The 26,208-nt window shown below is 39.7% G+C and overlaps 1 protein-coding gene and 1 pseudogene across 1 annotated transcript in view; one reads left to right on the forward strand and one right to left on the reverse strand.

Annotated features, from left to right (window-relative positions):
* The window catches only part of LOC135712351 (diacylglycerol kinase eta), a 445,427-nt gene that overhangs the window by 15,926 nt on the left and 403,293 nt on the right, over positions 1–26,208 (forward strand). The gene's annotated exons all lie outside the window — the stretch shown is intronic.
* Positions 4,974–17,012, reverse strand: LOC135712349 (uncharacterized; annotated as a pseudogene).

Raw genomic sequence — 26,208 nt, forward strand, 5'->3', positions numbered from 1 at the left:
CCAAGATGGCTTCCACAAATCCAAAATGGTGGACAAAAATTCAATATGGCAGCCTCTGGACAGCGAATATGCATTTAAACCCATGCAATATGGGTATCTACGGAATGAGCTTGATGAGTAGAAGCGGAAAGTCAACACCTGCCGCTATGTTGGAATTCAATATGGTGGACCAAAATTCAATATGGCTGCCGCCGTACAGCGTATATGCATCTAAGCCCATGCAATATGGGTATCAACGGAATGGGCTCGATGAGTAGAAGTGGAAAATTGGCATCGGGCGTGCCAAAATCCAATAAGGATTCCAAAATTGCGGTGGATGTCGATTTTTCACTTCTACTCATCGAACCCATTCTAAAGATATACGTTGTCCGGAGGCCACCATTTTGGATTCCGAAATGGCGGCGTATGTCGATTTTTCACTTCTACTCATCGAGCCCATTCCGTAGATGCCCGTATGGCATAGGTTTAGATGCATACACGCTGTCCGGAGGCCGCCAAATTGGATTTTGATCCACCATCTTGGATTTCAAAATGGCGGTGGATGTCAGTTTCTTACTTTGACTGTAATACCAAGGTATTGATTTTCCGTTTGGTGATTTTGTTACCTCAAAATCAACCTTGATTTTCTGCTTTGTGGTTTTGCTACTCTCAAGATCAGCTAAGATTTCCATCACGGAACTGCCCCCCTATAAACTCAGCAAAACAAAGGTTTTCGGTGAAATGGTGTTCGGTGAAATTGCATTTGGCAAAATTTTCCATAGTAAATTTTTTTCGCCCCTCCCTAGCTCGAAACCTGGCTACGCCCTTGGCCATATGGCCACCGTAGAACTGGTTTCGGATATTCCGGATCATGCTTCCACATGGTCAAACTACCTCTCATAGTCACTTTAGAAACGGTTCAGGATACTCCAGATTGTTGTTCTATATGGTCGAAATGATTGTCTCTTATGGTTATGACAAGTGAAATATCAAATCACATCTCCATGAACTATGTCTCAAAAAATAATCCATAGAACCATATGACCATCGTAAAACATGTTCGGATAAAATCTGGAACGTGCAAAAATCGGTCAACTTCAAATTGGTACATATTTATGTTAAAAATGCATAAAAAACCTGAAATGCTGCAAGGAAGATCAGTGTATACAATGGTTGCTATGATGAGTTTTCACCGTTTGCTCTCCAGTTTTTAAAATGACATCCAAGCAAGAGGAGCAGTGTGGCAAAATTTTGCTCGCGCAGCAAGAGAATCCGACGTTCTCACACGCCAAGTTGGCAAAATTGCTGGATGTGGCCAAATCGCCCGTGACGACGAAGAAGGTGGCGGTGAAATATAAGCGGAATCCTAACCTCTCCATCCGGGACGTCACTGGCAAGCTCAATGTCTCCCATACTAGGTACTGTGCAGCGGGCCAAGAAACGAGCTGGGTTGTCAAAGTTTAAGAAGGTGAAGGGGGCGAACCGAGATTAAAAAACAAAACACGTCGGCAAAGCAGCGGTCCCGAAAGCTGTATACGAATCTGCTCACAAAGTTCGACTGTTACATCATGGACGATGAAACTTATGTGAAGACGGATTTCAAGCAGCTTCCGGGACAGGAGTTTTATTCCGCATCAGGAAAAGGGAAGGTGCCTGAAATTTTCAAAACCATCAAACGGTCGAAGTTCCCTAACAAAAAGTAGAAGGGTCTGTGCCTAGGGGCACGAACGGAAGCTTGACGTAGGACCGCTAGTGGACGGAATAAATGTGAAGAGCATTTAGTTCTTTTAATTGATCAATTATCTATTATCTCAACTCTTTCCGTTTTTGAATTGTAGGCGTACCAAATTTGTAGTAATCTTTTTCAAAGAGAAAGTTGATTAAGAGAATCAATCAAAAACACTTGCACCCCTGCTTCCAAGTTTGGTTACAAGATTACAACTCTGGAGAGCATTTTGTGTGGTTGTTGGGGGCTTGTGGTTCTGAATATGGACAAACAGGCACAGATAAATTCTATTCCAACTCTTTACTGATGTAAGCTTGTTGGCCCTGAAAAGGGCCGTTTTATTGAAGAGGACATGGCCACTTACGCTTGGCGTGTTTAGTGTAGGTGACAGCATCACGGACCGCATTTTCCAGAAACACCTTCAGCACACCTCGTAGATCAGACCGGAGATACGTTTGACACCACCACGGCGAGCCAGACGACCGATGGCGGTTATCTCCAAGAACTTTGCGATGACGCTTGGCGCCTCCTTTACCAGACCTTTTCCTCCTTTGCCACGACCAGTCAATTGTTGCTTGTTAGGTGTGAAGGAGTGGACTAGCCACCACCTTCCTACTGCTGCTATTGCTGTTCACCACGCCGTCCGAAGCGAAAATGAGCTAATGCCATACAGCAGCGCTCTTTTATATCTTTTCAGGTTAAAGCAGAATGATGTGCAACCAAGTGGTATAAAAGCTACAAAGACTCCTCCCATTATGAGTAGTTTTCTATCAAGTAGCGACACTGGCTGGCAAATTTTATTCAATAGTATCTTGTTGAAATTCAACATTCAGAAGCATTGTTATCGATGCGTAGCCAAATTTCTGATCGATTGGTGATAAAATTATTATTGAAATTGGACCAGGGGCAGCTGAGTTATTAACGTTCAAAATCTTTCTTATTTTTTTACATGTTCCATTTTCGGTTTTCACAAAGTGTACCCGCATATAGAAATAAAAGACGTAGTCCTACGTCAAAATATCTCATCTGGCAGGCCATATGCACGTGTGTTCTAAAAAGCGGCATTTTCATTGCTACGGGAACCAAGAGATCTACGTCCATGCCTGGAAAAGTGGCTGCTACCATTCCTAAAGCAACATAATAGACCTGTGCTGTTCTGGCCGGACTTGGCGAGCTGCCACTATGGGAAAAAGGCAATCGAGTGGTACGAAGCAACAACGTGGTTGTGGTACTCAAATACCACAACCCTCCCAACTGCCCAGAACTCCGCTCTATTGAACGGTATTGGGCCTTGGTCAAACGGAATATAAAAAAAAAACTTATAAATCAATGGAAAACGAGCAGCAGTTCAAATCTAACTGGCGTTCGGCGGCGAATAAGGTCGATGAGACCACTGTGCAAAATTTAATGAAAGGGGAGTTGGTTGGAAATGCTAACATGAAGCTTTAGTGTGATGATTTATTAGCTAGAGAATGATCTTTAGAAGAGGGTAGGTGGATAGTTCCGTTAGAGTACGGCAGTATGAAAATTGAATAGAAGTTGAAAATGAGCGAAGGGCCATTAAAGCGACAGTTTACAAGATAGACGCACATTTTTGCCTAGCCCGTACGATGTACGCGGGGACTTGAAGTATGTCTCCAAGTCCACAGGCAAAAATGTGCGTCCCTCTTGTTGCTCATAAACTGACTGCGGCTGTGGAATAGTTCTAGCGACGTTTTCATCACTACCTAAAGCCCCACGTTTTGCGAGAGCATTTCCAGTCGATGGTGTGTTATAATGCAGTTCTTCTTTACCCAACTATTGTGTTGCTCCTCTCGTCATGACCAACGTGATCATCTCAGAGAGAAAGCAGTAGGGTGGTTGTTGCGTGCTGTACCATCATCAGCATTGTTGACGGCTACTCCCGCCTTGAGTTGTTACATTCAAAGTGTTTTTTATGTTACTTCATACGCGAAGTTAACGATTTTCAGAGTTGGTTGGAAATGCTAACATGAAGCTTTAGTGTGATGATTTATTAGCTAGAGAATGATCTTTAGAAGAGGGTAGGTGGATAGTTCCGTTAGAGTACGGCAGTATGAAAATTGAATAGAAGTTGAAAATGAGCGAAGGGCCATTAAAGCGACAGTTTACAAGATAGACGCACATTTTTGCCTAGCCCGTACGATGTACGCGGGGACTTGAAGTATGTCTCCAAGTCCACAGGCAAAAATGTGCGTCTATCTTGTAAACTGTCGCTTTAATGGCCCTTCGCTCATTTTCAACTTCTATTCAATTTTCATACTGCCGTACTCTAACGGAACTATCCACCTACCCTCTTCTAAAGATCATTCTCTAGCTAATAAATCATCACACTAAAGCTTCATGTTAGCATTTCCAACCAACTCTGAAAATCGTTAACTTCGCGTATGAAGTAACATAAAAAACACTTTGAATGTAACAACTCAAGGCGGGAGTAGCCGTCAACAATGCTGATGATGGTACAGCACGCAACAACCACCCTACTGCTTTCTCTCTGAGATGATCACGTTGGTCATGACGAGAGGAGCAACACAATAGTTGGGTAAAGAAGAACTGCATTATAACACACCATCGACTGGAAATGCTCTCGCAAAACGTGGGGCTTTAGGTAGTGATGAAAACGTCGCTAGAACTATTCCACAGCCGCAGTCAGTTTATGAGCAAAAGAAGGACGCACATTTTTTGCCTGTAGACTTGGAGACATACTTTAAGTCTCCGCATACATCGTACGGGTTAGGCAAAAGATGTGCGTCTAACTTTAAAAACTGTCGCATTAATGGCCCTTCGCTCATTTTCAACTTCTATTCAATTTTCATATATCCACCTACTCTCTTCTAAAAAGGTCATTCTCTAGCTAATAAATTATCACACTAAAGCTTCATGTTAGCATTTTCAACCAACCCTACTTTTATCCGCCAAATTGTTATCCTAACTAATTCAAGAAACTTTACATAAGACGTTAACTCAATTGGATGTAATTCCAGTGCGTTTTTATTTTTGTCCTGCTAGATTTCTATGGTCTTTAGATTTATGGTCATTCCATCTCTTGAGATATATTCAGTTAGTTTACTGCACAACAAATAGATTTTTTAAGCTATCTAGTTTAAAAAGAACTCTGAAAACCACTATATCGCTTTGCTATGCAAAGGTTGCATGTTAAACACTTTGATTCTCTCTATTTATATTTTCCGCGAGCCGATAGGAGTACTGCTAGCTGATGTGGTCTACTCAGTGTTCCGGAAGTTCAGACTTAGTTCATCTAAAATTAGAATGTGGGATCTAAAAAAGTTTTCGTTTCGCAATCAGCAAAGCTGTCAACTTCAGATGGCAAAAGTTCCTGACGAAGTCCCAAACGAACTATTAATGCAATCAGAAACGGTACAGCCTGAAGCGTGAAGACGTCGTGTTATCAGTGTTGATGTTAGTGGAGGAAGCTTCCAACATCAAACCGGAAGCACTATAGACATTCATTGGTTTCACCTGCATCGGAGTACGAGTGATGCTTCTCCTACAAGAAGTAAAAAAAGCTCACCAGCTGACGTCAGCGAGGTGGTAATTTTGGATCTGGTGCTATGCTGAAACAGGAACCAGACCAATATCCTCTCTCGGTTGGATTCTTCCTTTCATTCGATGCGGCAATGACGGCATAACAGTGCAGCGGAGGGGAAATGACGTCATTGACGGAAGCTGAATTTAATTAAACGGACTTCTGTACGATGCGAGGTGGAAACACTGTGCTTGAAGTTTCTCGAAAACTGAAAGGTAGAGTAATTATGGTTGACTGATTCGGAAAGTGGATGCAAACTGGTTTCGTAACCTGTGACCTGTTTGGCAGCCCGTGTGTTTCTGAAGCCATCAACAAACTTACATGTTAAGTTTTCAAAATTCAATTTTTGTTTTCAAATGTCACACAATGAAAGCCATACATCAACGACCATTATTCGACGCAAGCACACGTTGCATGCTAAAATTAATCAGAAACAATATCAAAAGCAAACAACAGGTAGGCACAGAATGCCACACTCCCATTCACAATGTTACACAAATTGTGATTCTCCACTTTTATATTTACCCTTTTCCGATCACCGACACCGACACCGAGGATGGAATTGAACTGAGTTTAACTACATAGGTAGGTAGCCAATTCAATTGATTGCCACGATTGGAACACCTGGACTATTTTTCATGTTTTTTTTCCTACCTGTGCTTGGATGCACTTCCGCGTGACAAAGCGAGGGACCTGTTGCAAAGCTGGTGTTGAAAAGCCGTTTCAATTCGATTACATGCAATGATGTTTTTCAGTCAACGATGAATGATGAAATGGTGTTTGTTCGTTTAGCTTTAGATAGGGTCTACCGTGAGGTTTGTAAGTAAATTCTGGGTAGGCCTAATAACATCGTGCTGGAGGCAATTGAGTTAGGTAGTGGATATTCACAGGTTGAAAATTTGCCCTTGATGGATTTTGGATGGTTTTAGAGCAATTTATGGCATTCACCGACCATATATTGGAACTACCTAGATGTCCGATCTGACTATGCAATGGAACCCGAAAACCAGAGCTTGTTGAAATTGAAAAAAAAAAAATTGGTGGGGTTGTGTATAAGACACGACCGCAAGGTTGATGAAGACTACGTTAAGCTGTGTGTGAAATTCTCGTGCATTTTTCTAGATATTGATTTAAAATACAGTAGAATTAACCTATGAGTTCGGTCCTATGCACATATTTTGGATTTCCTACTTAGTAAAGCTTGGTTTAATTCAGGACTCCATAAAAATGCGAATACATATTCTATTATATATATATTTTTTTTTTGGGTATCAAGCTGGAGCTGCGTGACAACTTAATTTTCAAGACTTGACCCATTTGAATAAATTTTGCTTCTATCTTTGACAATACAGCAGAAGGACTAGCCTATGTTGGCCGCTTGAACACTGGATTCCGTATGTATTGTTTCAAGATAGTTATAGAAAAAATGCTGTGACGTGTGCGCGTAGATACATCCGCGTAGTAAACCGATTGAATAAGTAAATCCGTTTCGAATGAAATATCTAAATTATGTAAGTTACGAAAACCGCGCGAATTCCGAAAGCCGTGCGAGACAACCGAAGCGAGAAAAAAGGCTTACTATCATTTAAAGACTGCCACCAAAATAAAGGCAAACATACTTTTGAACATAAAAACCAATAAATGATCCATAAAATATTGGAAAACGTTCCATAAAAAACATCCAAATGTTCCATAAAACTTCGGAGAAAATCCTTAAAAAAGTGTGAATGATCCATAAAAAACATCAATATGATCCATATTTAATGTAAAATTTAGCAACACAATTGTAAAAATGTACCGCTAAATTTCTAAGGAATGAGCATTGAAATTGTACGAATTACCCATAAACATATTGCAATTGATCCATAATACATTCAGCAGTGAACCTTAAACTAAAGAAAGTGATCCATAGAAAATCATGTTTGCGCACTTAAAAATAAAGCCATGTTCGTATTAATGAAATCAACTTCCTCAGAGCAGTCTCGTGTTGGACAGTTTGAAGCTGAAATAGGTTTTATTAAACTAATATAAAATCAAAACCAATCTTAATGCTTATAAGGTGGCAAAAGGAACCAAGAAGTCTGTCTCAAATAAACCACCTAGCAGAAATAATAGAGTGAGGAGTGATGCCGCAACCGAATCTGGAAAAGGAAGTACCAATGTGCAGGAGAAAAGCGCAAATAAGAAAGCGCTGGAGGAAGAGAAACTCCTCCATGAAAAGCGATAGGAGGCTGAGCGGGAGATTTTCAAAACGAGAGTTATCTTCCGTCACTCTTTCAACAAAGATTTGGCTAGATTTAGCATTTAGGGATTCAATTATTATTTAAGTTAAGCACGCAAACGATGTAGAATGAGCTACTTACTAGTTACATAGGGTAAATCATGTATATAGCGTTTAGAAACAAATTGTAGGTTACCAGATTTTAGGATCAAATTGTAGGGTTATTAAATTCAGCATTTGCACGAATTCCACCTCCAACTAACCTACTTCAGTGCTACATAGAGGTAACTTTAAGACCAGAAGGTCCCGAAGAAATGTGCTCAACTTTTTGACTAAGCTCTGGTACTATCTTCGGTCCCAAGCTTATCGATGCACCCATATAAAACACGAGAAAATCCACGAACCCCTCATTTTACCTGTCAAACTTTCATAGCGAATCAAAACAAACATTGTGTAGTACTAGAATTTTGACTAGAATGGGGTACGTTAATCGATTTGCTTGGGACCAATAGGCAAGTCAAGTAGTGAGCCAATTTGAAATCGTTAGTTTCGTATTGATTGTTGGTAGCTAGTTCACTACAAATAACTACAATTTAATTAAACGATAGGTATGTTAACAAATTTAGGCAATTGAAATAATTTAGCTGTAAAACGTTTTTTAAATGGTTTGGAATTGTATCTTCCTTTCCTCTTTTTTTCTCGTTCATACTCCGACCTATCTAAGGTTTGGTTCAACGGAACTGTGAGTTCCCAGTTCCGTTGAACCAAACCTGACGTCTGTCATTTCTGACAGCGACCGTTACCGTAGCTCTCTGAATCCCCCACAGGGTTGTCACTGGACTTGGCGGTACAGGGTTATCCCGATATTCCAAACAGCCATGATCCATAAATTAGACGTATATTATTCACGTTTTGGACACTGTATTATTAATTTTGATCCATAAACCATGAAAAATTGCTCCATTACTGCTTAACTACTTAGATTTACTGTCCTGCCGTGTTTTTAGGTAGATGGTCAAGCGTCTAGAATTAGCTTCTATAATAATCTTCTTAAGAAAAAATGAAAAAAAAAATGTTAATTTTATGGATCATACCTAGGGTAGGTGTTCCAGTTGTTGGTAGACGTGCTTATTTTGGTGTGTTCCAATTATAGTCTATATCTCGGTCTATATACAAATGTTTTTTTAATTTGATCAATAAACCTTGGAAAATTGCTACATTACTGCGTAGCTACTCAGATTTACTGTTCTGCCCGTGTTTTTTTTTGTCAGAAGAGCAGAACGATGGGTGAGCGTCTAGAATAAGCTTCTTAAAAAGTTTCTAAATGAAGCTTCCTTAGGAAACGTCTTAAGAATATTATTATAAAATCTTCTTTTGGAAGCTAATTCTAGACGCTTGCCCGTCGCTTCGCACATCTACCTTAAGTACACGGGCAGGACAGTAAATTTAAGTAGATAAGCAGTGGAGCAATTTTTCAAGGTTTATGGATCAAAATTTTAAAAATAGTGTCCTAAACATGAATAATATACGTCTAATTTGTGGATCATGCCTATATTTTTAAGTGTGCAAACTTGATTTTTTATGGATCACTTTCTTTAGTTTAAGATTCATTGCTGAATGTTTTATGGATCAATTGCAATATGTTTATGGGTAATTCGTACAATTTCAATGCTCGTTATTTAGAAATTTAGTGGTACATTTTTACAATTGTGTTGCTAAATTTCACATAAAATATTGATAATATTGATATTTTTTATGGATCATCCACACTTTTTTAGGGATTTTCTCCGATGTTTATGGATCATTTGGATGTTTTTAATGGAACGTTTTTCAATATTTTATGGATCGTTTTATCAATTCTAAAGGTGCAAACTTAGGGCTGCCCAAAATAAATGTGATAGCCTATGTTGGCAAGTTGATTAATTTTGGTTTCCTCCCTAGATATTCTACTTATTTACTACTGAGCTTTGTATCAAATTAGTTAATTTAAAGAACGTATCAATCGTTTCAAGATTTCACGACCGCACCGAACAAATTCTATACTACATAAGCTCAAAAGCGTTTGAAAAGCTCTACCGAATTGCGTATCACTTCTGCGTAAGTTCCGTAGACGTAGGCGCGTTGAATCCGACAGTCGGCAAAGGTTTAACCTGTACCAACACCGCTCAAGGAACGACCTCGAGTCAGTAAAACCGTTTAGAGCTAAACATCTAAATTACGTAAGATACGAAAATCGCGCAAATTGTGAACGCCACGCGAAACAACCGCAGAGCTTATTATCGCTTAAAGAGTGCCACCAAAATAAATGTGATAGCCTATGTTGGCAAGTTGATTAATTTTGGTTTCCTCCCTAAATATTCTACTTATTTCACTGTTGAGCTTTCTTTCAATTTAGTTTTTTTACCGCACGTATCAATCATTTCAACATTTCGCGACCGTACCGAACAAATTGTATACTATAGAAGCTCAAAAAAAAAAAAAAAAAAACTTTTGGTGAGCTCTACTGCATTGCGAATCACTTCTGCGTAAGCTCCGTAGTTGTAGGCGCGTTGATTCCGACAGCCGCGAAAAGTTAAACATGCATCAATACCACATAAGGAAAGATCGATTCTACGTATGGTTTAGTTCATAGATTAACATTGACTGCTGTTTACAAATGTAAGTACTTGAACACTAAGAAATAAGTTAACTCAAATGCTTTAACCGCATATATAAGAGACTTCGCGTATTGAGAGAATTATATAGTAATCGAGTACAACAAACAATACAATACCTCCAAAATTTTAAAAGCTATTAATTGTCACATACCTCTACTTTGACTTATTTCCTAAACTATTCCTCTCCTTGTTAATCTGCTTGATGCTACCTGCGTTTTCTTTTTAAAGTTCAAGCATAAATAAGAAGATTTATTCTACAATTTTAAAGGTTAGTTGCCTCCCTAAGCGGACCCCTCGCATCCTAATCCTTTTGTTAATCTACTTAATGTCATTAGACTTTCTGAAGTTTCTTATTTAAGTTCATTTGATGATTATGATATCTCATTAGTCTAATTTAATAAATTATTAAAAGCTCTAATTCACCTAATCAAGCATAACCCATGCTTTATTAAGTACCTGCACTTGTGCTTGTAATCTAAAATTAAACGTGTTTCAAGTACTTTTGATTTTGACCTATACCTATTTATTATATCTTAGTTCGACCCAGGTAACACCTTCATGTGACTAAAATGCTTCATTTTGAAGTTAGTTTCCTAGCTGATTTTTAAATTATATAGGGTATATGCTCCAATTACGCTCTCACGCTTCCACTATGTCGCACCACAAAAATACATATGGGTATGTCAAAATAGAAGCACACCACAGTGGAAATCTCGAGCCATAGTTCAAACACTTATCCCAAATCAAAATGAAGCACATATAAGATTAGTTACAATACCATGTACAAAAATTATGTTTAACATTGTTTCCTGAGTAATACTTCAATGAAAACAACAATGAAAGCTTGTCACGCAAATAGAAGGAGCACCGTTGGGCACTTTCTGAAATATTTCAATAGTATAATTCCCTTGCAAACCCAAATAAATCTATCTGCGTAAAAATAAATAAAATAAGAGTGATTTGCGGCAAAACCCGCCAGTATCGCACCCAACGTCAGTGCCTATGCGTAAGCGTACTACAACGCGGCTTTCAAATAAAGGAGTAACAAGTGTGATACTATCACTTCAGGCTAGAAGTTTGGTTCTCTTATGCAATGGTTCATCAGAGAGGGGAAGCTCAGTAATCCTCATCGCATGCTCATGACGCCATGAGCCAACGATGCCGGACCTAAACCAACCGTCTCCAACGCTCCACTATGAAGCATAAGATTAGGCCCGCCCACCAACGTCCAGGTTAAAAACTAGCCAAGGGGAGGGAATACATATTCTATTATATTTGGCTCCTAAATTACAATCAGATATGAGTAAGGCTTTCTTCAGGTGTTTTATTGAAGCGTCCAACAATTACCGTCATGATGGTTGATATTCCCTATCACTTCAAGATTTATGGGGCACAAATCTTGGACGTTTGTGGCATCATTCATGAAATTGAAACTTCTTGTGTACTGCACTGCAGCAAACTTGACTAAGACTATGTGCGACTTGTGCTTAATAGGCCGGTTGTTGTTGTTGTTGTTGTTGTTGTTCTTTATTAGCGACCGTTTAAAAAAAAAAAAAAAAAATTAGTATTTGAATTTATCACTTCTAAACCTATTTCCGGTTGCCTTCTTGGATCTGGTCATGGTCGGGTCTTCGTTAATTAAACGTTGAGGACAGATTTGGCAGCTTTGAGTGCTGCTTTTTTCCAATGTTTCCTTAGTATGTTGATGATACTGATGATTAGCTGGATTGACACTATGACGAGGATAAGTGAGAGCTTCCAGTTGTGGTCTTCTAGGTATCCCGTGTGGACTTCTTCGTTCTCGATTATGGTGACGTCCTGGTCACCGTTTTGGGTGGTATCTTTGCTGTCTGCGTTTCCCATTGTATGAGTGCTGGATGTATGGTTGTACTGTAGTTGAACCGTGGATGATTTGAATATGACTGTTGCTTGATTGCCATTTGTCGGCTTTATAAGTATTGCATTTTGCTGACAGGTCTCTTTGGTGGTGAATTTTGTTGCGTTCTTTTTTTGTTGAATCAGCATAGATTCGATGTTGATTGTGGTTGTTTATATTAGCGTATGGATTTTGCTATCCTTGAAGAACTTGATTGTTTTTTCTATGGAATTTGCAACGTCTCCTAGTATTTCATGTAAAGAGGAGCCCAGGTGATTGGTTTTTCTTTCTGCGACGTAACGGGGACAATCGATTAATATATGCTGAACGGTAATTGGTATTCCACAAGATAGACATATTTCCGGGTGTTCTTTTCTTGCAAGGTGGCCATGAGTTAATTTGGTATGTCCAATTCTTAGCCTTGTTATGATTCGGCTTGCATATCGATCTGGTGTTCTTGATTTGCCTGAGCTTGCTGTTGTTCATGAACCATTTGTTTTGCCAAGCTTGGTTTATATGTTCGTCAACCATTCGTTTGAAATCTGCGAATGGTGTGTAAATGTCGATTGGGGATTTGAACATAGCCCCATGTTTTGCCAGGTCGTCTGCTTTCTCATTCCCCGTGATGTTGACGTGAGCTGGGACCCAACAAAGTTCAACGTTTCTGTGAGTTTCTTGTAGGATCGATTTGATTTTCAAAATCCATGGGTGATAATGTATGAAAGTTGGGCTGCCGTCATTCAGTAGCATAAGCTCTTGTTCCTGTATTATTTCGGCGATCATTTTTCCTCTGCAATCATCTCTATTTGATCCCCATAGACTATGGTGAGCGTTGAAGTCTCCCGATATAATAAATGGCTTGGGGATAAGGTTAATTATGTGGTCAAGTTCTTTTTTGTTAACTATCTGATTTGGTGACAGAGAGTCATTTTTCGAGGTAGGTTGATTTTTATAGCTATTGCTTCAAGACTTGTGTTAAGTTGAATTTTTTAGTATTTTATTCCAAGTTTGATTGCAATAGCAACTCCACCTTGTCCTGAAGGACGGTGGCACAATAAGGTATCGTAACCAGGAATTGAGTGTTCGTTTGACCTGTTTGTTCTTGTTTCTTGTAGACTGATTAGAGATGGTTTGTACTCATTAATCAATACCCGCAATTCTGCGTCTTGTTTTCTGACGCCATTACAATTCCATTGAATAATTTCGGTGGATTTTCGGTTTGCTGTTGGATCCATTCTAGTTGTTTTGATGACGATTATTGGGTTTAGGGTTGCACCTCATCATCGCCACCCTCTTGAGAGCTGACATCCGATTCTGAGTTAACGTACTCAACCGTTTCACATTTTTTCATCTTATCTATTTATTTCCATTTATTTATTTCCATTTCGTCAAGCCAGTGTAGACTACATACAATGATTATTACAATGTTTACTTACATACTATGCATTAATTCTATTCTATTTTAGCTTAGTTTTTATTTGCTGCTTGGACATAGTGATGTCAATAGTTCCGCAATGCAAATTATATAGGCGCATCATTCGATTGATTGGGCTATTTTTTGCATAGTTTGTTCTGTACGATGTTTCTGAAAATAAATTCCGTGTTCTAAGATATCGACAAGGTGTGTAAAAATTTAATTGTACGAGAATTTCTGCCGAATCTATGCGCATTGAAATAATGTCGTTGATGAAGAAAAGCATTGCAAATTGGCGGCGCTCCTTAAGTGTTTGTATATTGATGAGCATGCAGCGCGCTTCATAAGATGGTAATGGAAATGCAGTCCAATTCAATTTACGTAAAGCATATAAAAGGAATTGTTTTTGGACAGATTCTATGCGTTCTTCGTGTATGGAAATGTATGGATTCCATACTAGGTGGCAGTATTCCAGAATTGGCCTTACATATGTGGTATATAAAAGCTTAATAGTGTATGGGTCTTCGAAATTATGACTTAACCTTTTGATGAAGCCTAGCATTCTGTTTGCTTTACTAATGATAGTATTATAATGTTCTATAAAAGTTAGTTTGGAGTCTAGGATTACACCTAAATCTCTTACAATTTTGCTTTTTTCTACTCTTTGGTTGCCTAATGATATTTCAATATGCGGTGTTTCAATTTTTCTGCTAAATGCTATTGCAGTACATTTTTTACGTTCAGTTGAAGTAGACTTTTACTACACCAGGTGTGGAATATATTGATTTCATTCTGGAATTCTTCTGCATCGCTAGAATAACTTATTTCCATAAAGAGCTTCATGTCGTCTGCATATACAAGCAATTTTATTTTTTTAAGTATGTAAGAAATGTCGTTTATGTACAAAATAAAAAGAAGTGGGCCTAAATGAGAACCCTGGGGTACCCCAGAGGTGACTGAAATTGGTTCTGAAAGTTTATTTTGAAAGTGAACTATTTGTTTACGATGTGTTAGGTATGATTGAAGCCAATTCAAAAGTCCAGGCTCCATTCCTATTTTCTGCAATTTGAGATTTAATAATGGTATGTCGATGCGGTAAAATGCTTTACTGAAGTCGGTGTATAGCGCTTCAACGTGCTTGCCACTGTCTAACGCTTTAATAATGAAATATACATATTCTAGAAGATTAGAGGTAGTTAAGCGACCTTTAAAAAGCCGTGCTGTTTACTTGTAATTAGATTTTTCACCTGCTGAAAAATATTGCCGTTTACGATTGATTCAAAAAGTTTTGGAATGCAAGAAATAATAGCAATTCCACGATAATTTCGAATGTCTGATTTTGCACCTGATTTGAAAATAGGTACCAAATAAGATGATTTCCAAATTTCAGGGAATTTTCCATTTTTCAGAGACATGTTGAAAAGACGCTCTAGAGGAAATGCGAGTTCTTCAGAAAGGTTTTTCAAAAATGTGGGTGCGATGCCGTCAGGTCCAGACCCTTTCGACGCGTTTAAGTTTTTTAGTGCATTGAGGACTTCATGTTGAGAAAGTTGGTTGACAGAGATGTTTTTAGAAATTTCAGGAATGAATGCAAAGAAATCGTGGTCACGATCTTCTTCGGAAAATGTGGTGTATACTTCTTGGAAGAAATTTGCAAAGAGATTGCAAATTTCAGAAGAATTCTCACCTACATTTGCATCCAAATTTATTCGCGAAAGAAAATTGCTGCTTTTTAATTTCGTGTTTACATAATTAAAAAAGTTCTTAGGACATGATTTGACTTCATTTTCGACATATCGGTTATAGTCCTCATATGCAGAGTTGATGGCTGTATTTAATTGGTTGCATAAGTTGTGATAGTTTCGCAAATTGGTTTCAGTTTTTTTCTTTTTTGTATAGTTTATGAGCTTTCTGTTTTTTATTCTTTAAATTTTTCAGTTGTGGATTGAACCATGCGGGTAGTTTATTGTTTTGTGTTCGTCTTCTTTTTTTTTTGATGGTACAGTTTCTAAAATTAGGCTTTGAAGAATTGAGTGAAATTTTTCTACTTCAGTATCGACATTTCCTTCAATACTTATTAAATTTTGCCAATTTATTGTACATAGTCTACGTTTGGCTTCTTCGTAATTTACTTTATGGTATTCCGGCACTTCCTCGTATTCCCAGTCGCTGGAGGAAGAAGAATTTTGTACGAAGATTGAGTATTCAATTGCTGTGTGAAACACTTCATTTTTCCATAAAGGTGCTAATGATGTATCCACACAGAAGTCTTCAGTACAATTTGTAAATAAAAGGTCTAAATATGAGTTCTGTTGATTTTTTACATGGTTTATTTGATTAAGACCAAAATAAGATATTTTGTCGAATAATAATTGTAATGCTTCGTCTTCACCTACGACCGGGAGTAAAAATGATTCATTTTCAATGTCTGTAATAAAGTCTGCGTTATCTTTCTTTTTCCTTGGGGGAGATTCGATGGGATTGCCTTGGCTTCTGGTGTGTTTTCCTGATGGTTTGTATCCGTAGAGTTTCAGTGTGTTCTCCAGTTTGGAATAATTCTCTTTGAGAATTTCGAGCTCCTTTTCTGTCGTTTTTCTTTTTTGTTTTTCATCTCTGTAGGCATTAACTGCCTGTTCAAACTGGTTTTGTATTTCCATGAGCTTATTTTCCATCTCCTTCATTTTTTGTTCGAACTGTTTCTGCAGATCTAACCTTAATGCTTCCGCGTAGGATTTCTTTTCTTCATTTAATTGTTTGATCTTCTCATCAAATTGTTGGGTTAATGCACTATTAATGGAATCTGAATCCGTGATTTTATTTTCGCTTTCCACTATTTTTCTAGCTTCCCAAAAGTTAATATTTCTGTCTACTTTCACTTTGGTGATAGCTACTTCTTTCTTGAATGCTGGGCACCCTTTGAAGAATGCTCCATGGAACCACCACAGTTAACACGTTTTTCTGCATTTTCACAGATTTCATGGAATGCCTCACCGCATTTGTTACACTTTTTTTCACTGTTACAGTTTTTTTCCGATATGCCCGAACTTATAGCACACGAAGCACCTCAAAGGGTTCCGATACCACGGTCTTGTTTCCAACAGAATGTACCCAATTTTTACTTCTTTAGGTGGAACCATACCCTTGACAGTGAGGACAAAAATTCCAGTGGGAGTTTTGTTCTCATCACGTCCTTTCATAATCTGCCGAACTTCAGTTACTCCTGTTTCGATAGGTCTTCGAGTAAGTCTTGGTCACTGTCAAACTTTATGTCCTGGCAAAAAACCACTACTTTGCACGAGTTAAGAGTTTTGTGCTCGTACACTTTGGTGGAAATTCCTTGAGCCAGATTTTCAATTTTGGCCTGGCTTTCACTTTTAACGTGGACGAGAATGTTCCCGTCTTTCGTTTTTTTTGCGCTTGCTACTTCCCCGCAGTAAGCTTTAATTGTTTTATCGACGAGAATCGGAGAGACTCCGTGGAAGGATTTACCCTCCTCTCCCCTTTCCATAACTAAAATCTTTCCACCACCTCCACCAGAGGTTTCTCCCAGCCGGGGGAAACTAGAATTATTCATCTGGTAAATTTAAACCACTGCGTTAGGTGAACAAATTGCACACCGGGTTTATTGACACTCGCGATTTGATGACTTATCACTTTGGCCGTTCGGCCGCGCATGTAATGTGACACCACTCGAGGGTATTTAATTGAACACAAGCGAATTAAAAACAGCAACTGTACTGAACCGTGGTCAAGCTAATACTGAATAGGCCGGTAATGGGGTAGTTAGCCATAATGAGATTGATTAGAAATAAGGTTTACACAGCGATTCAACTTCAAAACGCTAAAAAAATGCACACACAAAAACGGAGTGCATAATTTTGCACCAACATTTCGTAGTTGATCGGGAACATCTCGATTAGCCATGAATCCCTCCAATAATTTATCGGTGCATCTATTTTAAAGATTTTGTTTGCGTTTTCTAGACGCACATGCATAATTTGGCATAAGGGCAGTGGACGTTTCTGTGGTGCGAAAAAATTGACTTCCATACCCGAGCAAAGCTGGAGATCAAATTGAAATCAATATTTGCTTTTATGATGTAACTCATCCAGTTGATATCAGTTTGGTTGACTTAACGGTTTACACAGCAAAAATGAGGGCAACATTTTATACTGTTGAATCAAGCGGAAAACTGATCCGTCTTTCAATTAAATCAATTTGATTACTGATTTTGCATTCATAATGTATAAGTGAATACGGGCCTGGCGTAAATGGTTAGCATCCATGCTTCTCACGCAAGCGTACTACTGCTCCCGCATCGGAGGGCCTTAGCCCAAACGGATCCCATCGCTGCTTCGGATGACGCAGCAAATCGGCTGCTACAGAGCAACCAATTATCGGTGCTCGGAGTAGAAAATGGCGGTGGCGACGCCGCTGAAATTGCGAAAAAGGAGCGGATTCCCCCGCTGTTTACCACGATGAAGGACGTCGCCCAGCTTAGGGATGAGCTGGCAAAACGCAAATTGTTCCCGCGATTCAAAATTTGTAGCGTTGGAACAAAGATCATGTGCTCCAGCCTACAGCAGTACAAGTCGGTCGGTGACCTGCTAAAGAACAGCACAGTGGAGTTTTACACTCACGATTTGCCTTCGATGAAACCATTGAAGGTGGTTTTACGAGGTCTGCCGTCGTACGAAGCGGCTACCGTAAAAGATGAACTGGTGAGGCTTGGATTGAAACCAGAGGCAGTCCACCCAATGAATCGACGGCCTATGCACAATACTAACTATCGTGACCAACTGTTTCTGGTCCACCTCACGAAGGGCTCCACCACCCTTGTTGCGCTCAAGAGCAACATACGTGACCTGTTTCAGGTCATTATCAACTGAGAATACTACAAGCCGCAACACCGTGATGTGACCCAATGCACAAGTTGCCTCTCCTTCGGCCATGGCACAAAGAACTGTCATATGAAACCACGCTGCGACAAGTGTGCTATGGCCCACTCGACGGCGCCCTGTGCTCAATCGATGACACCGACCCGAAGTGCGTGAATTGCGGCGGAACTCACCGTGCCACTACTCGGGACTGTCCCAAGCGAACGGAATTCATCACCATGCGGAAGAAGGTGGCTACTAGCAACCAGCCAGGCCGGCATCGAAATAAACGTGCACCACCAGCCATCACGGACGAACAATACCCGGCAATCCATCCTCGTCGTCTGGTCCAAAATCTTCCACCGCTACCTCTCAACAACAGTCAACGAGCCGCCCCCTCAGCTGCTGCAGCTCTGCTATCGTATGCCCGTGTTGCCTCAGGTGACTCAGAGGAACTAGTAACGCTGGTTGCAGAGGTGATCGTCATTCTGCGCACCTGCAAGACTCGATCTGAACAGCTTCATGCTGCCTTGTCACTCGTCACCAAGTATGGACCCTGAAGCTATAAAAATTGCAAATTGGAACGCTTGCTCACTGACGAACAAGCATAGAGAGCTACTCGATTTCCTCAACACCAAGGAGGTCGACATTGCTATCATCACCGAGACGCATTTGAAGCCCGAACTGAACGTATTCCTTCCCGACTTCCGGCTCGTCAGACTTGATCGCACCTGCTCTGGAGGTGGAGGAGTGGCCATCGCTGCAAGACGGAACATCAGTTGCCGGCTGCTACCAAACATCCAGCTGAAAACAATTGAAGCCATCGGAGTGGAGGTGAACACATCACTTGGCCCAATCACCATCATCGCGGCCTACTGCCCCAAGCAAACCATCAGGGACGGGTCGTCAGTGGCCCTCCGAAAAGACATCATCAAACTCACCCGGAGGAGCGGGAACTTTATCATCGCTGACGATCTAAACGCAAAACACCAAGCTTGGGGCAACGGTCGGAGCAATAGAAACGACATCATCCTCAATGAAGACCTGCAAGAGGGCCACTATACCATCTTGGCCCCGGACTCTCCCACCCGGTTGAGTCGGTCTGGGGTCCATGCGACCATCGACATCTTCGTAAGCAACATGGGACACAACATCTCGCAACCTGTGGCATTCCAGGAGCTGAGCTCGGACCACTACCCGGTGGTGGCCGAAGTTGGATCCTCGGTAAACCGATTCGAAGCTTCCCGGCACAACTACCATCAAGTCAACTGGGCGCAATATCAACACTGCGTCGACACAACAATCGACTACGATGTCCAACCGGGGACGTCCGAAGATGTTGACCGGTGTCAACAAACCATCGAGGAGGCGATTTCCCGGGCCAGGGAACAACACGTGCCAGTATCCAGACAGGTGAGTAACACTCTGAACCTTGACAGCCCTACCAAAGATCTTATTAGACTCCGTAACACCATTCGTAGGCAAAACCAGCATACTGGCCTGCCTAACTTGAAGATCAATCGTAATCGATTAACAAAGATCATTCAGGCCAGGATGGTGAATCTCAGAAATAACGATTTTGCTAGTAAGATCCGCTCACTCCCAGATCGTGCTTGGCTACTTTCCCTCGTGTTGGAAGTCAGCTAAAGTCATACCCATCCGGAAGCCTGGGAAGGATCCGTCCTCTCTTTCAAGTTATCGACCAATCAGCCATCTCTCAGAGTTATCAAAACTGTTCGAAAAAGCAGTATACCACCGGCTCCTAACATCTGCCGATGAAAACAACTTGTTACTCGAGGAACAGTTTGGTTTTCGGAAAGGTCGTTCGACCGTCAACCAGCTGACTCGAGTGACAAACATTCTCAGACGGAACAAGTCTGTTTCGAAAATATCTGCCATGGCGTTGTTGGACGTTGAAAAAGCGTTCGACAATGTCTGGCATGATGGCCTGGTGTTCAAATTGCAGCAGTACGGTCTTCCAATCTTCCTAGTAAAGATAATAAACAACTATCTATCGGACAGGACGTTTCGAGTCTCTCTGAATAGCATCACATCGGATGCTTTCAACATCGGTGCCGGGGTTCCACAAGGAAGCATCCTTGGCCCCATTCTATTCAACCTGTTCACCTCCGATATGCCGGTTCTCCCTGATGGTGGATCGTTGTCTCTGTTCGCAGATGACACATCCATCGTCTACAAGGGTAGAGTCATCGGAGCTCTGACTGCCAAACTTCAGAAAGGCCTGGACGTCCTGTCTGAATACTTCAACAGCTGGAAGATCTGTATCAACGCGGCAAAGACCCAGATCATTATCTTTCTACACTCTAAATCTCCCAGACTTGTTCCGTCGGAGAATGTTTCTGCCTGAACGGCACAGTGGTGGAATGGTCCAAAGAGGTCGTGTACCTTGGGCTAACACTAGACAGCAAGCTTCTTTTCAGGGAGCACGTTGACAAAACGAAAACCAAGTGCAAAATCTTGATAAGATCGTTGTATCCACTTATCAACAGGAAGTCATCCCTGTCCCTTTGAAATAAGCTTGCTGTCTGCAAACAAATCATCCTTCCTGTAATCGAGTACGGTATGCCAATCTGGGAGAGTTGCGCAAAATGCCATCACCTTAAACTCCAAAGGATCCAGAACAAGATCCTTGGGATGCTTTTAAACAGTCCCTCGCGAACTAGAAATTCTGAGATCCACCTCCTGGCTGGAATTCAAACATTAGAAGAACGGAGAGTTTTTATCCTGGAAAGGTTCAGAGACACCTGATCAAGTCACCAGGTCATACGTGATCTAGCACGTTAGGTTAAGTTATGCTTGTAGTTAGGTAGGTTATCACTTTTATCCTATTCAAACAAAACACACCCCTTAAGCGGTATGCTGTAAACTAGTTGCAAAACAAAAATATTAAATTAGGATAGCAAATTTAGCAAAGATGAAGAGCCGGGTAGGCTAATCAATTAAAATGTAAATTCAATGTCGAATCATAAACAAACAGAAATAAACATAATTTTAGCAGTAAAAAAAAATAATTTCAGTACTTGGTATAGAAATCTGTAATCCGTCAGTGTAGGGGAATCCTTTTTTCGCACCACAGAAAAACAACGTTTTCTAATGCAAAATAACGGAGAATTAAATGGAGGGATTTCAAGCTAAAATGTTCCTATCGCGAGATATTCACTATTAAGATTCAATTTACTTTGATGCATTTGTTAAAAATTCAAAAGCAGTTTTATTCGACTCATTATCTTAGATTGCAAAAAGCTCGCGTCATTTTGTGTAAAATATCAAAAGGAATCGAATAGTGCGAGCTTTTTGCAATCTGAAATAATGCGTCGGAAAAAAACTGCTTTTGAAATTTTCCAAAAAGCATCAAGGTAAATTGAACCTTAATACCGAAATTTCGCTTAAATGTCCAACCCGTTTTGTGTGTGTGTGTGCTGATTTTCACTGTTGCCCAATGCTTAGGGAACTTTCATAAATAACGTAGTAGTTGAGGGGGAGAGGGGTTTCAGAAGTTGTGACCGGCCATGTATCAGGTATAGCAAAACACGCTACGAGGAGGAAGGGGGGTTAATTGGTCAAACAAATTCTACGCCATTTATGGATGGCCCTAATTTTACTTCCAAGGCTGTATCACAATGGGCGGGTTAAATTTAACTCGTGGTTAAAAGTGACAGACGAGTTATCGAATAACCCTGCTATACTAGCGTGGTTATTTAGAACCGACTAGAAGTTAAATTTTGGTAACCGTGGATGAGCTCTGTTTGAAAACTGATCAATTTTCTGCATTTTCGAACATTGAAAATAACTTTCGTGACATTCTAACCACGAGTTAAATTTAACTTGGCAATTGGTACACAGCGAAAGAAGTATTTGTCGATTACTTTTTCGAAGGAACGTATCAGCTTTTGTGAACAACGCATTTGATCGTCGATTTGGCGAAACTGGTAGCTCACCCACGCATGCTAACACTACCATCAGATAGAGGAAATTTTCATCTACCTGATATAGTGGTGTTAGTATGTGGGACGAGCTATCAGTTATGCCAAACCGGCGATAAAATGCGTTGTTTACAAATGCTGATATGTCCTTTCGAAAAAGTAATCGAGATTTGTAGTTATCATTCAGGAAAGGAGCGCTTGCGCCATCGAGGCGACGCCGCTACCAGCAGCCAGAGATCTCGACGAGAACGACGCGCAAAGTTCGAGGTGCAAAACTCGAACGCTGCGCGCTTGACAGGAACCGCCTTCCTATTGCTGCTACTGCTGCTGCTACTGTTGCTACTACCTGCTTACCCGCTCTTCATCTTTGTTCTAGTTAATTGGTTATTCTAATGTGATGATTGCGTTTAGCGCTAATTTACAGGATACCCTTTGTGGGATTGTTTTGGTTTGAGTTGAGGCATTTTGCCATTTAAATGATCTTTATTTCTTGTGATTGTGTGGTTTACATGTATGAATTTTTTAAGTGACACAGATGCGTCTTTTCAACTTTAGTACATTTGAGATTTTAATTATTATTTACAGTTCCTAGTCCTATCAGGCCTATTTTAAACACTGGCGTGCACAGGGTGGGGCAAGGTGGGGCAATTGCCCGCCCTTTTAAAAATAAAAATATTTTCACATATACAAAATTATGATATAAAATAACTTGATTTGAAGGTAAAATAACCTGACCTTGATTTGAAGGTAAATGACAATTTTGTATTGCGTCAATCCTTTGAGATGGTGCCTGAAAATTGCACCACAAAGGTGCATGAAGGGACAAATTTATATGATTTTTTTTGGTCGAAAAATTGCACCGCACCGGTACAAAAAAAAAATCTGGTGTAATTTTTTTTTTTCAAGGTGGCTAATGGAGGGTTAAAACAAGAGGGCAAATTTAAGGTTGAAAAAATTAAACTTCGAGATGGTAAATCAAAGAAAAAGCGTTTTATTGAATATTTCTGGTGTAAAAATATCATCAAGGTGGTGCATGGAGAGACTAATCAAACTGAATAACATGGAGGGACTAATCAAAATGAATGACTAATCGTAATGAATTAATTGAATCACGCTAAAAATCTGGAGCTGCACATTTAACGGAAAATTTCTGGTGGAAAGTTCGCAACATGTGAATGTAGAAGCAAGGTTTATTCATTTTTCTGGTGCATAATTTGCATCGTTCTGATGAATGTAAGCTTCATTGAAAATTTATGGTGGAAAATTTGCACCATTATGGTGCATGAAAAGGTAAAGCCTGAAAATTGACCCACAAAGGTGCATGGTGAAACAAACTTCACTGGCAATTTTTGGTGCACCGTTCTGATGAATGGAGGAGCATGATTTATGGAAAAATTCTGGTGCAAAATTTGCATCGCTCTGATAAATGAAATGAACCGAAAATTTCTGGTGGAAATCTTGCACTGGTCTGGTAAATGAAGGCACAAGCTTTATTTAAAATTAAGCTATATTGAAAATATCTGGTGGAAAATCTGCACCACAACAATGAACGGATGGGCAAGCTTTTCGGAAAATTTTTGGTCTTAAATTTGCATCCTTCTGCTGAATAGAGAAACATACTTTAATAATAATTTCTGGTGTTAAATTTGCACCATTGATTTGCACTGATGATTGAAGGAAAGCTGCTTTACTGAAAATTTATGATGAATAATCTGAAAATAGGGACAAGCTTTATTTGGTGGAAAACCTGCAACATTCTGATGATAGGAGAAGCAAGCTATATTGAAAATTACTGGTGGAAATGAAAAAAAGGAAATCTGCACCAATCAGAAGATTGGAGAAGCAATTTTTATTAAACATTAACGGTGGAAAATTTGCATCGTTCTGGTCAAATGAAATTTTCTGGGGACAAGTTTCTGGTGTAAAATTTGCAACAATCTGCTGCATGGAGGGTCAAGCTGAATTGAAAATTCCTTATGTAAAAATTGCACAGTTCTGGTGAATGGAGGGGCAAGTTTTATTGAACATTTCTGGTAGAAAAACTACAACGTTTTGGTGGATGGACGGACAACTTAAACTTGACTTCCGAGAAGAACCTCAAGGGTATTGAATTCTGAGGATTGTTCCAAAATAAAAGATTCCTGGGAATGATTGCATGAAAATTCTGCGAATGATTTCTAGTGATTCTTGCAGATAGTTCCAAGATAATTTCGAAAAGAATACCGAGAGAATCGAATTTTGAATGAAATTACAAAGGTATGTTGGGGAAAATTTCAAGGAAATTCCGAGGATAATTTCAAGCTCATTTTAGGAAGAATTTCTGGTGAATTCAGAGGAAATTCTTCTGAAACTTAAGGGGAATTTCTGTTCCAAGGTGTTCTGAGAAAAAAAAAAGTCTAAAATATTCCGAGAAGAACCTCAAGGATATTGAATTCTTTAACAGTTTTAAAATATTTCTGGGTAGAGTTCAAAGAAAATTCTGTGGTTAATTTGTAGTGCATCCTGCGAATAGTTCCAAGATAATTTCGAAAAGAATACCGAGAAAATCAAATTTGGAGTCAAATTCCAAAGGAAATCCCTCCGCAAAATTTAAAGTGAATTCCGAGGATAATCTCAAGCTCATTCCGGGAAAAAATTCTGGAACTCTAAACGGATTTCAGTTTAAAGGTGTTCTGAGAAAAAAACATGAAGAGTTCTAAATATAATTCCAGTGGACTTCTGAGAAGAATTTCAAAAGAGCTCTTAGGAGAGTTCTAAAAAAATCCGAGAAGAACCTTAAGGATATTGAATTCTGAGGACAGTTCCAAAAGATTTTCGGGGAGTATTCCAAGAAAAGTCTGCGAATAATTTGTAGTGAATCCTGCAGATAGTTCCAAGATAATTCCGAAAAGAATACCGAGAAAAATTAGATTTTGAGTGAAATTCCAAAGGGATTTTACGCAAAATTTAAAGCGAATTCCGAGGATAATCTCAAGCTCATTCCGGGAAAAATTTCTGAAACTACTGAGGAGATTCTTCTGAAACTCTAAGGGAATTTCAGTTTCAAGGTGTTCTGAGTAAATGCCAAGAAGAGTTCTAAAAATAATTCCAGTGGCATTCTGAGAAGAATTTCAAAAGAGCTCATAGAGTTCTAAAAATTTCGAAAAGAACCTCAAGGTATTCTGAGGATGGACTTTTTCGCAACTGTACAAAGGTTGAAGATGCTTTTGGATTCCCTAATTGAAAAGTGGGTAAAAGTCTGCTATTTATTAATTTTATCTAGATGAATGCGTCATTGGGACGGTACTAATGGATATTTTTGGTCGCTATTGAAAATTTAGTCGATTGCTGAATTTATCTATGGGCCCAAATTAGGGGCATTTAGACCGACATTACATCCATTTCCCGTATATTAATAACGCCGAATTGACCGACGGAAACATTCGGTGGTTGTGAGACGGGTGTTGAAAACAGACGCGACGACCATCTTCAATACTATTGCGGAGGTCCTGACAGCGATGCAGATTTCTTGGGAGCAGGTGATGGCAGTATGTTTTGACAGTGCCAGCACAATGGCTGGCAGCACTGCTGAAGTACAAGCCAAGTGCAAGGACAAAACAACCATATACTTTTATGAAGAGCTTTGAGTGTGTTGGTTTATTTCATTTTCATTCCGTTATAATTGCTTATCTTTTGAAAGATACGCGTATTTCATCTACTTCTTGAAGACTTCATCAGTGCCAAGTACTCAACACCACCGATCAAGATTGGATTGATCAAGAGCAATATACTGTTTGTTCACTGCTATGCGCACTGTTTAAACCTTGTACTTGTCGAAGCAGTGTGCATGCGAAAGGAGAATGCGATTCTTATTGGTCTTTCATGTCGGTTTGTTGGTGCTATCACCACCATCTGACGTGACTTCAGCTGAACCCAACCACCAAGGCAACAACGTTGCAGCAAATGTATC

Source organism: Ochlerotatus camptorhynchus, unplaced genomic scaffold (assembly GCF_037179485.1).
Source record: "Ochlerotatus camptorhynchus isolate MF236.1 unplaced genomic scaffold, CSIRO-AGI_Acam_v1.1 ptg000472l, whole genome shotgun sequence".
NCBI lineage: Eukaryota > Metazoa > Arthropoda > Insecta > Diptera > Culicidae > Ochlerotatus > Ochlerotatus camptorhynchus.